General features: G+C 48.0%; 1 protein-coding gene across 3 annotated transcripts in view; it reads right to left on the bottom strand.

The window, feature by feature from the left end:
- Nucleotides 1-6,059, bottom strand: part of Plekhh1 (pleckstrin homology, MyTH4 and FERM domain containing H1) — a 46,326-nt gene extending 40,267 nt beyond the window's left edge. The window contains exon 1 of one of the 3 annotated variants that reach the window (XM_026779736.1): nucleotides 5,833-6,059. The gene's annotated coding sequence lies outside the window, so the exon portion shown is untranslated. Of the gene's footprint in view, nucleotides 1-5,619; nucleotides 5,789-5,832 lie in introns of those variants that run through there. The other 2 variants (XM_005343257.3, XM_013346473.2) reach the window with 2 other exon arrangements.
- Nucleotides 6,060-16,205: the final 10,146 nt, after the last annotated feature.

The raw sequence follows: 16,205 nt of genomic DNA, 5'->3' as shown, positions 1-16,205 counted from the left end.
ACTGAATAGTAAGCCTGTGGAAGTTTGTCACACTGAATAGTAAGCCTGTGGAAGTTTGTTATACTGGTCTTTCTACTTATGCTTGGAAATTTCTTTAATAAAATGTGTTGTGTTTTGAAATCCTCTTCTCTAGTCTTCAGGAGCTGTGTGGCCTCTGAAAACCCAGTCACTTTCTGTGCTGTCACCAGATAGCAGCGCTACCCGAGAGCAATAATGAGTTGCCCGCGTGGCTGATCACCAATGCGGTTTCTCCCTTCACACTTGGCTTGGATTAATTGGTTTCTCCCATTATGTTTTGTGTTTGTCTGTTTGTTTTGTTTTTGAGACACAGTTTCTCTGTGTAGCCCTGGCTGAGCTGGAACTCACAGAGATCTGCCTGCCTCTGCCTGCACTAGGCCCCTCTCCCTCTAAGCTTCACAAACAGCTGTCACTCCTTGGGTCCTTATTGCGTGGCAGGCACTTGCAGTTTCTTTAACCCTCAGGTCAACTAAAAACTGCAGGAAGCCACTACTGACCACACACAGAAGGTCACCTGGAACAGAGTCTGAGTAGCTTCAACACACAGTGCCATAGCTGGTCAGCACTGGGACTGCTGGGGTTGTTTCCAAATCCCATCTACCATAAATAATAATAATAAGAAGAAAATAAGAAAAGAGGCCGGTGGTACAGGTCACTAGCAATAACAATACAGCAATATACCTGCTTGTCTAGCATACTTAAGGCACCCGGTCTGAGTGGGACAGTGGTGGGGCAGAGGTGGGGATGGCGGGCATTCTATTTCTGATCCTACAAAGAGTAAGATAAATTATTAAGAACAAGGACAGTGCTTTCGAATATCTTTCAAAAGCCTTAATACAAAGGAAAACCTATAGCCCAGATTTTCCAAGGCATCTAAGACTCAGATATTCTGCCGCTACAAACCTCCGAAGGCTCAGACACTGGTCATGTGAGCAGACCTTGGGAGAAGGGCTGAACAATCACACCACTGATAGGTCTAGGGCCTGATTCTTTGGGCTCTGGGATCCTCTGAACACTGGACACAGGACCTAAGCCCAGAAGTGTCATCCTAGACAATAGGGACTTTGTGACCTCCCAGCCATTCCCACTTCAAAAGACTGGGACCAACTGGAACCAGCAGGAAGACAAACGACAAAAACAAAACATGACCTTATCTGAGCTAAGATCGCTGCTGTGAAGACAAACAGAGCCTAGGAGGGCTGGGAGAGGCTGGGAGGCTTTATGGTGGCAGCTCCTTGTCCTTTGGGGAGATTCTGTTTTTCATCCTACAAACAGGAAGGTGGCAGATCTGAGACTAGGGCTTGAGGAGTCTTGCACTCTAGTTCAGGCTAAGAACAAAAACACCCAGAAGAACCCAGCGGTGGGAGGCAGGAGACAGGAAATTTGGTGAATACAGTTTGATTTAAATACTTAAGTCCTTCTTTTGATTGTCCCAACTATCCCCAGAGATTCTGTGGGGACTGGAAAATGCTGGATTATCTGTCCTCTAGAATCTTGGAAGTGAACTGTTTCTAGTTCCCCTGGCCCTGATAGCCGAGATTACACTTAGACTCCAAGAGTGCTTTCTCTATTCTGCTTCAGGACTTCATAGATCTAGACCAACAAGTGATCTGGTTACTCCTCCTCCCAGCCTAAGGGATGCTGACAAGTCCTCAGAAGGCTAGGGCTCGTGCTAGGCTTGCCGTGGCATGTGAGGGGATTTAAGGGTTTGGAATCAGATCTAGAATAAGGTATCTACTGCCAAGTCAAAGGCCCGGCCGGGGCTCTTAGGGCTAAAGCAGGTGGTAGGACCAACAGCTATAAAACAAGAAATGTTATGGGAAGGTGCTAATAAACCGAACTTTACCTGCTAAGTGTACTGGCACTTGCACCACCCAAAAAGATGTTCAAGGATAAACAGAAACAAGAAGGAGACTAGCGTAATAAATTCTCGTGTGCCTCACACAGCAACAACTTCATCACCCCATGGCCATTCTTCTAAAACCTGTTCTTTTACTTGTAGTGGAGCCCAGAAGGCTGAGTGCACAACAGATGGACCAGATGATTGCCAGGGCCCTACCTGCTGTCCTGAAGCTTGGCAACCCAGGCATAGAGAACCACAGGGGCATGCTAGAGGCAAGGGCTGAGGGTAGAAGAGATTGTGGGAAAAAGACACAAGAAGGGTTTGGTGACTTTGGACTGTAACAGAGAAAACACAAACTTGCCCTGAGATCTCTAGGGTAAACTTGAGGATTTAGGCAGAAATACACAAAATGTTGAGATTTAACTGAATTCAACCAACTTTGGTAATTCCTATGTGCAACATTGAAGCAGTAACACTGGTAAGGATCTTCTGTCAAGCAAGCCCTCAAGTCTAGTCACTGCAGACCCAGGAAAGCAATGCTTCCAATAGCAGCACTACCTGAAGGTAAAGAAAGCCAGGCACAGGGGTGCACATGTGTATTTCCAGCACTCTGGAGGCTGAGGCAGGGGGATCATTAGTAAAGAATAGCCAAGGAAAAAAAGGAAGGAAGGAAGATAAAGAGAGAAAAGGATGATTAGCCTCTCTTTTCCAGATTGTGAGGGTATGAGAACCATCCCCCCCCCCAATGTGACATCCATGTCTAAGGATGGACTATTACTTAATGCGAGTGCTGCTCCTTGAAAGGCCAGCTGTGGGAAAGGAAGGCCTCCGTGCCTCGTTCTGATGCATCTGGGAGAAGATGGTGAGCAGACATGGGGATCCCTCTGATCTCAGCACTGCCCTCGGAGCCAACCAGCAGCAATCTCTCCAGCTCTCCTGGGTGTGAGGTTCGCCCTTCAGACAGTGTTGGAGGAGGTAAAGGAAACGGGGAGCATGCCCAAGCCCTTGAGAAGCTAAGTACCAAAAGGAGAAACAGCATAGCGCAGAAGATTCCAAGCTGAGGCCAAACCGTCTGGGCCTGAAAACTGGCTCAGACACTGAATCATCCATCCGCTTAACTTCTCTGGTCCTCCATTCCACTTTGAAACTGACAGCAATATTTGAAAATGAGAGCAGTGATATCGGTTGAGAACTATGAAGCTGTCAACACTTAACTAGCTTTTTGACCATCAAAACAACAATTGCAAGCTAGGCCGGGTAGTTCAGACCTGTGATCCAAGCAAGGAGGCTGAGACAGGGAAATAGCCTCAGATTCCAGGACAGCCTATGCTATGGAGACTTTGTCTCAAACAAACAAAGGTATTTCCACCTGGGCGTGGCGTCCTGTAATCCCGGTACTTGAGAACTAGAGGCAGGAGGACACAAGTTCTGGGATAGCCCAGACTAGCATGGTGAGGCCGTGGTGGGGCAGCGATTCTAGGGCTGTGTGTACTTATGTGTGAGGGCTTGGGTTCTGTACCTGACACAGAGGAAAAGAAGGGAGGAAGGGGTGGGATTTAAGAGTACTACCTTAGTCTGACCCCTGCTGAGTACGTAAGTACCTGATAACTGACAGCTGATGTTGCTGCCAACAAACATAAAGCAAACCAGCAGTTCCCGGGGCATATGAGGATATGCAGTTCATGAATATGCTCACTGCCATCCCCACGTGGTAATTTTTAACAATTTATATTGCCGTTTTATTTTTCAGTATTAAAAAAGGGAATATAAGGTGCAAGGCTTATATTCCTTCCCAGCCCTGTATTTCTGTAGTAATTCTTTTTTTCTAGAGCTACCCAGAGTACAGGCATACATATACATGCCCCCCCACCCACACACAATCATAGCATGTATACATATAGTGTGTGTGTATGCACATGTGAGTGCTGGTGTTCACAGAAGCCAGAAGAGGGCGCTAGATGGAATGGAGTTGAAATTACCATGGATGTAGGTGCTGAGAACCAAACACAAATCCCCTGAAGAGCAGCAAGTCCTCTTAACTGCTGCGCCGTTTCCGTAGTCTGATTCTCTCCACTGTACTTAAGGGAAGAACTCAGAGCTCTTCCTCCCAGCACACATCCTTACTGTGCTCCCTAACCCCCAGGCTTTTCAAGAACCTTAATGCATCCCATTGTGAGGCCATTACCTGATCTTATTTAAGAATCCCTCTTTGATGGATATTTGAGTTCTTTCCAACCTTTTGCTAAAATAAACACAAACATTACTACAATGAATATTCAATGAATATACCTCACTTTATCTGTATCAGTATATATATGAAGGGCAGTCCTAGAGATGGGGCTCATAGGATTAAGTAATATACATTGTAAAGTGCTCTCCCTTGAGGCTCCCCTAACTCATCCTCCAGCCAACAGTTAAGTGCCTGTTCTCCAACGCAGACTTCAGCTTTTGCTTTTCTCTCAGGGTCTTATTATGTAGCCTAGGCTGACCTGGGACTTGCTACATAGTAGATTCAGTGATCCCTCTTCCTTTCCCTTCTTCAGCTTACTAAGATCACAGGGATGGGCCCCCATGCCAGGCTACAGTATCAGTTTGGAAGTGCCAATTGGTAGAGGGCAAGACAGGGTTAGAGAGCTTATTGGTCATCCAAAGGAGGCAGGATGGTGGCTCAGCAACAACAGCCTGCAGTGAGGCAGGGGATCCCTGCACCCCTTACACCCCTCAACGTCAACATGCATAAAGCATTCTCTACTCTGAGGAGCACAGATTTCAATACCGATGCACAGCCTTGCGGGGATGAGGAGAATAAAGAGGGACGAGTTGCCGTAGTGTCAGCACTAGAAAGGCTGAGGCAGGAGGGCCGGTGTGACACAGAGAAATAAAAAGAAAGAAGAGAGAAAAGGAAAAAATACACCGCAGAGAGTGGGATGAGAGGAACACACTTCTCTCCTGTTGCTGGTGACTGTTTCAACCAGAAGGCTGACTGCTCATTTCCCTCAATTAGGGACCAAAAAGGTGAACAGTATCACAGCCCAGCTCTGAGTAGGTCCCCTCAGGCAGCCAGGGGAGGGCAAGAGACAATCTCACACTTGGAATCTAAACTCTGAAAGTTTGAGTCTCGTCTCTATGTGACCTTTATAGTCTTTCACTATAACCTTGGGCAAGGCACAATTTTTCCGAGTCCTAGCTTCCTCCTGTACAGTGGAAGGTGAGCTGAGTGACGACAGCTGGCACCACACACTGTCTGACACTGATGGTAGTCTAGAAAGTTTGAGGAACTGATAGCTATTCCATGCGGGGAGGTGAGGGGACTCAAATAACGATCTTCCGAGCGGTCTCCTGGAACCTAGATTTGGTCAGAGTCAATAAGTTTTCTGAGGTGGATTCACAGCAGAAGCTGAAAGAGCCACAGGGAGACCATTCCGTTTCCACAGGAGGGTCTCCGCTGCCTCAGCCACCCTCCGGGGAGACGTATTCCTAAATCTGCTAGGACACAAAGCCCCTGATGTCACCCAGCACTCAACTTGGGCTCTTTTCTGCTTGGCCAACTTGTCACTAGGAGTCCAGCCTGACGCCTAAGACTCCTAGGAGAGACACCCAGAAACCACATGAGAAACACTTAGGACGAGGTGCTGAAGGGAGCGGAAGGGTTGAGAGCAGCAAGCACCGAGGTGGAAGGAAGCCTGCACGTACGTCCCGTCCCGGGGCCCCTTCCCAGGAGCAACTGGCTCAAGCCAGTCCCAAATGGCAGGACCTACCGCGGGAAGGCTCGCCACTGCCTCGCAGTCCTGGTGTCCAGGAGCCCGGGTTGCTTGCGCCTGTCCCGCGGCTCTCAGGTAGGCAGGCAGGCACCTGCTCCGGAGTCGCCCTCCCCGCCGCGAGGAGCCAGCCCAGTCCGCCCGGCCGAACGCCCTCTGCGGGCTGCACACCGCCGGCCCTCCCGGCCCTCCCCGGTCCCCGGGGCCGCTCACCTGAGTGAGCTGCCGGGAGTCCCGCCGCGCCCCTGCCGCCACGGGCGCCTCTGCCCTGCAGAGGCTCCAGCCCAGTCCCCGGAGGCCGCCGGGTCTCCGCTCCCGGGCAGCAGGGGTCGCAGTGGGCGTGGCGGCCCGAGGACGGAGCCTGGAAGGTCCCGGGAGCTCCGCACAAAGCCCGCCCCGGCGCCGGCTGCAGCGCCGCGCCCGCTGTGTCCGCACCGCGCTCGGCGGGCAGCTCGCGGCCAGGCACAGGAAATGACCTCAGCAGCCGCAGCCTCCCATCGCGGGGCGCGGCCGGGGCCGCCGGCGGGGCTGCGCGCTGCGACCCCCGGACAGCTGGGACCCTCGCGGGATGCTCCCGAGACTGGACCCTTCCCCGGAAGGAGGGCCCGGCGAGTGTCCAGCCACCTGTATGAAAGTACTGCCCGGTTATGGGGAGCAGTCTGCACCGCTGATTTGTAGTTTGGTGGAGAACGAAGTGTGTCACTGAAACTCACAGAAGAACTTGCTTGCTTGTGTATGTATTACTTATTTTAAAGGCGACGGCCAGGAAGTCAGAAAGGCAAAAAGCCCTTGTTGCAATACCTAACTCACGTCATAATAATCACATATCCAGAGGGAATGGAACACTTGATGCACATGAAGGATCCTAGCAAAAGAGCTAGAAGGCTCTGCTTTGGAATACTACTTCTTTTGGCTGGGCATAACTCATGAAGGAGATTCTTGTTCGATCCCCAGCACCAAAACAGAAAAGACACAGAGCTGGCTGTCCCAGTTCCATAGACCGAACAGAAACAAAACACCACCAGGGCCTGTTTCTCCAAGTGGGTGCTGGAATCGTCACTCCAAACCCCCACCAAAAAAGTCCCTGGCCCCACCCCAGGTTTAAATCTGAATCTGGGGGTGGGAGTAGAGCCGCTGGGGAATTGGGGAATTGCCCGCTGGGCAAACCTCCTCAGGCTGTCTCATGCACAAATTTGAAAGCTCAGGCACTAAGGAAAGCAGTTAAACTGAGTGGGTGCAAGAAGCTTTATAGGCAGGACCTCTGGGTTTGTGAATTTCAAATACAGGGGCTAACAATGGAAACGAGGTCTTTGTCCCATTAGGTCTTTGTCTGGCAGATCACCCCTGCCCTAAAACGATTGTCACTACGATTATATTATATATATACATATTCATTCACACACATGTATATTCATGTGTTCATATGCATTTTTCTATATCCATGTATATGTATTTGTATTTACAATCTACTTTTAACACTAAGCAGCCCTCCTTTTCACCTCTTCCCATTCTCTAACTCTTTCTCTCTTTTGAGGCAGGATCACACTACACAGCCCTGGCTGGTCTGGAACTCACCCTGTAAACCAGCCTGGCCTTGAACTCATGGAGGTCTGCTGGCCTCTGCTTCCAGAATGCTAGGACTAAAAACATGTGCCACCACATCCAGCTTGCTCTTTGGCTCCTGACATTCCCATGTGTTAACACAAAGTGTGATATCTTAATGCACTTATATTTGTAATGACAAACAAACTTTCGATTGTTAGCTTCTTGTTACAGGTGACCTGACACTGAAGGACAGAGCTGAGCATGAGGATGAAATCCAGTCTGTACCTGTTTGGCCCCTTCTGGAATTAGCAGCAATGGAACATGAGCTGAGGCCACTGGGCCTGTTATACATCCCTACAGCTGAGATATTAAAAATGGCAGAGACCAAATTAGCCAAATGTGTGTGTATCAGCAAGCAAAACAGTCACCTACCCTACTTCAAGGCAGGCCGGCTGTTGGCCTACTCTGATTCATTCAAGGGCAGCAGGGCCCAGATAATCTTCCTGGCTGATTCTGCATTGTGAAAACCACTTATTTCACCAAGGAAAGATTATTTCTAGTATTGCTCAAGTACATTAAGGCCTTGGGCATAGATTTTGATGGCCTGTGAAGTGCTTATGTAACCAAGCTCTGGAGTGCAGGTTTGTGATTAGACCACTTCAGATGCTAACCCCACTTCTGGGGGTAGAGGATTCTGTTTGTGTACACACACTACAAGGCAGAGGCTGGAATGTTGACTAAATCCATCGGAGTCAACATAATAGTATCTCAGTCTGGGCTTTGTTTCCTGGACAGCACTGCTGTAAAGAAGGGGAGACATCAGTTCAAGTTCCTTCTTTGTCACTTTGGTGGTCATGTGACTTTGCTGGATTTTTCTGTGTTAATTCTTTTTTTGCAAAGTGTTGTTAGAAATTATTATTATTATTTTTAGAAAGAATTGAAGGGCTGGAGAGACGGCTCTGAGGTTAGGAGTGCTTGCAGTCCCTCTAAATGCCCCGAGTTCAGTTCCCATCACCCACATTCTCTGGTGGCTCACAACTGCCTGTAACTCCTGCTTGTGGGAATCAACACCCTTTTCCGACCTCCTTGGGCACCCATACACATGGCGTACACATACATACACACAAACACATGTACCTAAGTAAAATTAAAAGTGAATCTGAAAGAATCGAATGAGATAATATGATACCGGACATTTAGCAGGTAACATATATGTGGTAGCTTTTGTTGAGCGATATTTTCTGGAGGTCAGATGAGTCTGGGGTAGGAGGGTAGAAGGATGGTCAAGACACACAATCTTCTCCTAAAGAACAGGACTGCAGCTCCTGTCTCTCCTGGGTAGAGAAGCAGGAGAACTCTAGAATTACTAAAACCTCCACAAATCAAAGTAACTTCCCCTCTGCCTGCTTCTTTTAGAGGAAAAATAGAGAGGGGCAAGCAGAGGAGAAAGGGGAGAGGAACCCAGACTTCTAGGATTGGGAAAGTAGGGATAGCCAGGGGTAGAGCATGGGCGCCCTTAGGGAAGTCAAGAGGCCGTTTGCTGCTGAGAGCAGCTAGGGTCGTTATGGGTTGAGCCCGAGAAGTTTGGGGTCACTGTCCAAAGGTAGGCTGGAAGGGCAGTGATTGGGCATGCAGAGAAGTGTCAGATAGAAGGCCTAGAGGAGAGGGGTGGAGAGTCGCGGGGGATGAATAAATGTTGAAGGCAGATGAGCAAAAGGTTTCCTAACTTCCAGTATTCCCTTTTCTCCCTTCTATTCAGCTTCTCGCCAATGCGTACATCTTAAGTACTTGCTATTTCCTAAGTGTTATGCTCAGAGGATACATGTCACCCAGGTGAACGCTGGGCATAGACTTTAGAGCTCTGTAAGCCTACCCTAGACTCTTGGCTATTCCCAGAGGGGTACACAGGATGGACCTGACTCAGTGACCACATATCTAGCTACACATGATCTGTGGAGCCAGGCAGAGGGTGGGGGAGGCAGGGCTTTTCCTCTGTAGAACAGGAATCACATACTTCCTAACATGATATTTAAAAGGTGGAGATCAAAGGCCTGCCCTAGAGTCTGGCGTATGATAAGCATGTCCGAACTGTGAGTGAACGAGAAGCAAACGCGAAGGAAGAAAGGCAGAAAGGACGAGGGTGATGACTGAGGGTAACTAGAAAGAATGGGATAGAAAGAGAATCTGGACGAGGAAGACCCTGATTCCCAATCAGGCCTCATGTTATGACATCCCAAGAGCACTGATTAAAACCATAGATTCCAGGTCCCAACCCTGACCTTTTGAGTCAGCAGCCTGGGGCTGGGTAGGGTGCTGTGTTTTCTCTTTCTGAGGACCTGTCTGGTATCTGTATTGACTAGTAAGCCATACATCACATTCTGACATTTCTGTGATGGCCCCAGAGAATAGCAGCTCCAGAGGGAAACACAGGGTAGAACAGATATAATTACAACATTATGTCAATGGAAAATGATCTGTCGAGTGCAGCTGTGGACAAGAAGGAGCCAGGCAGGGGGCGGCCGCTCAGTGGATTGAGACCAGGAGAAAAAGGGAGGAGGGAAGCTGAGTTTGGGGCTGTAAAGCTCAGAAAACGAGAACCAGGGAAATCTAGCCAGTTCTAGATCTTTGTAGAGCTGGCCTCACTGTTTAATGTAACCTTGTTGCTCTATCAGCGTCCCCCAATGATGGAAACAATGACTGCTCATATCAGTTCCGGGAGGGAAGAGCTGACCAGGGACCAGTTCTAAGTGGGTGTCAGGTTCTCCATCAGGGAAGCCCTCATGGAGAGAGACCCTAGGGTTCTAAGAAGCCAAGAAAACTCAAGTCAATATCAGGGCTAGCCATGGCCTTTGGCTCCTTTTCCGTGGTAAATATATGGCAACATCAAGTTTTAGTTTTCAGACGACAACATGTAATCTCTGGAATCCCACTCCCAGAATCTAAATTGCTACTCTAGCACTTAGCTTAGTTCTTGGCACTTAAAAAAAATTCTCCCCAGATGCTGACCGCTGTTATCTGTTCAGGTGATGACAGACGCAAGCTGAAGAAGTCATCTTTCTCTCTCTCATCCCTGCTTCACCATCTTGACTCCACTTCAGCCTCCACAAGATCATCTGGGGTTGAAATAACAATGCAAGAGGTCTGGGGAACTAGGATTCTGATTTCATATGTTCAAGTCATGTTTGCTGCACGTGCAGTCTGGGCCAGGAGGAGAGTGTGGAGCACAGCCCAGTCCCAGACCGCTGGCCTTGCAGGACATCACCATGCTCTCTGGTCAACCCTCCTCTGAGCCCCCATTTTCTCCAACAGGAAGAGTCTTATGGCCTGGGGTGGGGACCTACATAACATCCAGGGATGTGTGTACCAGTTCTCGCTGTGATCTGAGGGGGCTCCAAGTCCCTGTGCCTCTATTCACCTGTGAAACCAACGCAAGGTTTTTCTGGCTCCTATCCTATTGAGAGGGACACTTCAGGAGGGCCAGGATCTGGGAGGAACACGGAGCAGCACACTGCTTATTAGCGCAAGATCTGCCAGATGGGAATAAAAGCAATGTCACTAAACATGCCTTGGACACAGCTAGCCATTCCAGGGCACTGAGAACAAGGGAGACTCACTCTGATTTTCTCCTTGAGAAACACGTATTTAATGTCAACATTCACGAAGGGGTGAGCATGTCCCTCCAGGTATCTGCTACGTGTCGTGGAAGGCATTTGAGTAAGAGTATCAGGAAGAAAACATCCTACAGACTCATGTTAGTTCTCACAGCTCGCTGTGCCTGAAGCTGTTTTTATCTCCACTGTATGAGTAAGTTGAACTAAGGCAGAGATTTGCAGTCAAACCAGGACTCAAGCCCTTCTGATATTCCAAAGAACATGGCTTTAGTCACTCTCGGGGCCTACCTCGGGGATTGATAGGTCTGGTCACACTGGTTTAGTTAGAAGTCAACAGGGTAGCTATCTCCTTCATCAGGTCATGACTTAAGCTGTCACATTCTCCTCTCTCCAGCCTCGTGCCTTCCTGGACACTCTGCTGTGATCTAACCTGTCCTCCCTCTTCTGGGCGTGACCCAGAGAGAAATGGGAAGCTATCTCCCAGTGCCATCTAGTGGCCACGATGGCCCATTTTGAGTTCCCAAAGGTCCCAGAGCTCTAGCATTCTGACTCCAGACACACCAAGGGCCAGTTCAGTCTCCTTTCAACTTGACCACAGCGTACCTTGATCATCTTCAAACATAGACGACAGCGGAGCTTCAAGCTATGCTTAAAATGGAGATATTTTGTTTTTTGAGAAGGGATCTCATGTAGCCCAGGTTGGGCTCAAATGACTTTGAACTTTTGAGTGCTTCCCCAGGTTATGTGGCCCTAGGGATTGAATCCAGGGCTTCGTGCACTCTGGAGAGGCCCTTTCCCAACCAAGCCACATCCCTAAGCCAAGATGAAGACTTTAAACTCTTTATCGTGTCCCTATTCCTCTCCTTTGCTTTTCTGCAGCCCTGGGAATTGAACCAGCAGCCCACAGCACTGATTCTTGGGAAGACCCAGTTCCTCCTATTCAGTTTAATACAACCTCAGGGGCGCAGACAGGAAAACGGGGTGATCTTAAAACACTGAGGACAAGGCTAGGAATGTAGTTCAATGGTAGGGCACTTGCTTGGCATGGGGATCAAACTCCGATACTGGATGCCAGGGAGAGAATAGGGTGCATCTGGGGAAGATGGAAAGCACCGCTCTCATCAGCTGGGAGGCTTAAGGGCCACCTTCACTCTGCTAGCAAGAGAGTTATGGAACGCAGAGCTGGGATGAGCGCACTCGGCTTCACACCTCACTGGAGGCTTTGCTCAGGCAGATGCGAGCATTGGCGTTTCTGGGGAGGGCACAGACAATGCATTTTTTTTTTTAAAGGAAATTTGGGGATGGAAAGATGGTTCAATTGTTTGAGTTCAGACTGCTCATGCTGAGGAACCAAGTTCAGTTCCCAGCACCCACACTAGGTGGCTCACAACCACCTGAGACTTCAGCTCCAGCAGGATCTGATGCCTCTATTCTAAATAGACATCTGCACACACATGCACATACTCAGACACAGACAAACACACTGTGATAGTTTGAATGTAATTGGCCCCCATGTTCTCAAAGGGAGTGGCACTATTAAGAGGTGTGACTTTGTCGGAGTGGGTGTGATCTTGTTGGAGGAATTGTGTCACCATGGGGGTGGGTTTTGAGGTTTTCTATGCTCAGGCTACGGTCCAGTAACCCAGTCAACTTCCTGCTACCTGTAAGATGTAGGTCTATCAACTACCATCTGCCTGCATGCCTTCATGCTCCCGTCATGATGATAATGGACTGAATCTCTGAAACTGTAAGCAAGGCACCTCAATTAAATGTTTTTCTTATAAGAGTTGCTGTGGTCATGGTGTCTCTTCACAGCAATAAAAACCCTAAGATATACACATGCACAACATTGAAAACAAATCTTTAAAACTTTTTAAAAATTAGTCACGGAATTTCTAGATGCCTAGGCTCTGAATTTCTTAGTTCAGGTCTAGAAGAGAAATACAGCCGCTTCCCTTTTGAGGCAACCCAGCCATCAGGTAGCGTAAGGGAGATGGCAGACAGATCCCACACCTCCAGAAGGAGATTGTAGGAGGAACAGAACAGGCAGTTTCCTAGGATGGCACTGTTTTTGGGGTGTCCCAAGTCAGCTGCTTCTTTCAAGTTCTCCTCACTGGATCATGTTCCACAGGGGAAATGCTCAGGCGACTTCTGGGGTGTTCTGATCATCAAGGCACAGGCTTCCTGGACGCAAGAGTTCATGCTTTCATGGACCCGGGGGTCTCCAGAACAAAAGACGCTCCTGTGAAGACTGTGATTCGTTGGGGAAGCAAAGGTTTCAGTGTTGGAATAGCCCACTGCAATCTTTTTTTTTTTATTTTTCCATTCAAAAATTTACACTTCCTCCCCTTCTGCCATTCCCCTCCTGCCTCATTGCAATCTTGAAAATAAGTTTACCTAGATGTATTTGCTACTCATGCCCATCCAACTGTATGTGTAGGAATGTATCTAAGGCCAGAGATTCTATAAGAGGAAGATGACAATTTCCTCTTCTAGGGTCTTTATCCCAAACCTCTGCTTTTACTGACATGTCATTGTGTGGTCTTTGTGCCCTTTCTTGTGCTAGATTCATTGGCTAATTCTCATAAATCATGTGTTTAGTTACTTTTCTATTGCAGTGATATAACATCATGAGCCAAGACAACTTAGAAAAGAAAGTATTTAATTGTGCTTACAGTTTCAAAGAGTTACAGTCCATGGCAGCAGAGACAGGTGAATCTCTGAGTTTGAGGCCAGGTTGGTCTACACTGGGAGCTCCAGAACAGCCAAAGCTGCAAAGAGAAACCCTATCTGGAAAAAAAAAACCCAAAAATTCAATATAATATTCTTTTGGTTTATGTTTTGTTCTTTTCTATATTATATAAACATTTTACAAGAAGCATGAATCATTTTTCTAATAAGAGCTACTAAAATGTTTAAAAAGTATTGATCTCATGAGTAAGGAGAAAGCTGAGATTCAGGGAAGTTGACAAACCAACTCAATAAAGCCACAGCCTCCCTGTCCAAGAGCAAATATGGCCCCATCCCTCAGGTTTAGTGCCAGCCATTCAAGTCCTGTCTCCAATTGGATGCAGTACTGGATAGAAATATGGTAGCAGGGACCCGGGGGAGTTAGGAATCAATTTTAGGTCAGAGGGGACTCACATGCCTCTAATATTTTGTGGATCCCCTATTATCTCTTCAAAGCAATTAAACTATGACCGCAACAGCATTACCGGGCTCCTATTATACACTATGTTCCTGTGGTCTGGCAGTTGCCCAAGTATTAAAGAAGCAGACACAAGTCTGGGTACAGAGTTAAGCTGGCCTTTTATTTCTAGTCCTAGCTCGTCTCACATCCGACCAGGGAAATGTTGTTTTCAGTCACTTTCTACACAGGAGGAAGAAGGAAGCATATGCTGGTTGGGTGTGGCCCAGAAGCCTGGCTTACAGAAGTTCTGGGGAGTAGCAGAACTAGTGGCTGCCAGGAGGAAGTCCTGAATCTGTGTTCCTTCATCATCTGCCTCTTCTCATCCTTTAAAACCTCCCATATTTATCCTTTTTCCTAACTGTCCCGCGGGTTCCCCTGCGGTCCTCCCTTTAATCTTAGTGCTGGGACGTCACCAAGCTCAGTTCAGCACTTAGGGTAGGGACTGGAGCTCACAAGGTCTAGTGTGTTTCTAGAACACGAATTTAAATTTAAACGGTGAAAAATAAAGGATGTAATGGAATATTATCAGTCTCTCATACATCAGAGAAAACACAAGGGGGGTCATCACAAGCCGTTGAGCAAGGCATTTGTTTTGCTTTGTTGTTTTGAGACAAATCTTATGTAACTTAGGCTGACTCTATCTTGGTATGTCTCCAGGGCTGACTTTGAATTCCTTTATAAAAAAATGTTTTTAAATGATGTCGCGTGTGTCTCATGTGCATGAGTGTGCACTTTTGTATGTGTATGTACAGGGGCACACGCGCCATGGAGCATGTGTGAGAGCTAGAGGGCAGGCTTTGAGTGTGAGGGAGGAGCTCTTGGCAGCTCCATCAATTGGAGTAGCTAGCGGTCAAGCTCCTGGAGGCTCTCCTGTCTCTACTTCCTGTTTCTGATGGGGCCTCTGGGGTTACAGAGGGCAGTTAGTTACAGATGGAGACCCAAACACAGATCGTTAGGCTTATATGCAAAAGGGCAGTGCTTTTGCTTGTTTAGGGTTTTGTTTTATGTGTGTGTTTCTTTTTCTTTTCTTTTTTCTTTTTTTTGGGGAGGGGGAGTGGGTTCAAGACAGGGTTTCTTTGTAGTTTTGGAGCCTGTCCTGGAACTAGCTCTTGTAGACCAGGCTGGCCTCAAACTCACAGAGATCTGCCTGCCTCTGCCTCCCGAGTGCTGGGATTAATACCACCCGGCTATTTTTTTTCTTCTTCCTCACTGAGCTGTCTCCCCAGTTCTGGCCTTGAAGTCTTCATCACCCTGCCTCCACCTCCCAAGTGCTAGGCTTACAAGCATGCACCACTACACCATATTTTCCATTTTTTGAGACAGGACCTCACTCTGCATACAAGGATGGCCTCAAACCAAAGGTGATCCTCTTGTCTCCTCTCCCCAAAAGTTGGGGTTACAGGAGGGTACCCCACAGGGTAACAGTTTCCTTTTTAGGCCATGTTCTAAACACATATCCATTGCAAAAGACACTCCCCACTGGTGCCCTTCTGCTCAGCCACTGGAAACCCCCTTGTTTCACCCTGCCTAACCCCAGACTTCCTCCTCTTCCAGAAGGAAGTCATAGATCTATATATTTGACATCACTGCACAGACCTATAAAGAAGGGGGAAAATCCTACCAAAGAAGTTATTATGATTCCCATACCTGTACCTTGACCTAAGATGTGAGCCAGAAAGAAGAAGAGTAGTATTTTAAGGGAAAGGGGATGCATTGATGTTCAAGTGCTGGTCAACTCAGAGCGCAAACTAGATAGAGAGTTTACTCTGCAAATAAAATGTATTAAAGAATGAAGCCTGAGCCAGGCGGTGGTGGTGCACACCTTTAATCCCAGCACTCGGGAGCCAGAGGCAGGAAGATCTCAGTGAGTTTGAGGTCAGCCTGAGCTACAGAGCAGATACTAGGACAGCTAGGGCTACACAGAGAAACCCTGTCTTAAGAAGAAGAAGAGCCGGGCGGTGGTGGCGAACGCCTTTAATCCCAGCACTTGGGAGGCAGAGGCAGGCGGATCTTTGTGAGTTCAAGACCAGCCTAGTCCAGAAGAGCTAGTTCCAGGACAGGCTCCAAAACCACAGAGAAACCCTGTCTCGAAAAAAAAACATAAAAAAAAGAAGAAGAAGAAGAAGAGGAGGAAGAGGAGGAGGAGGGGGGAGGAGGAGGGGGAAGGAGGAGGAGGAGGAGGAGGAGGAGAAGAAGAAGAAGAAGAAGAAGAAGAAGAAGAAGAAGAAGAAGAAGAAGAA

The sequence above is a fragment of the Microtus ochrogaster genome, chromosome 1 (assembly GCF_000317375.1).
Source record: "Microtus ochrogaster isolate Prairie Vole_2 chromosome 1, MicOch1.0, whole genome shotgun sequence".
In the NCBI taxonomy this organism is placed as follows: domain Eukaryota; kingdom Metazoa; phylum Chordata; class Mammalia; order Rodentia; family Cricetidae; genus Microtus; species Microtus ochrogaster.
The sequence above is the reverse complement of the archived record's forward strand: the minus strand, read 5'-3'. Positions and strand labels throughout refer to the sequence as shown.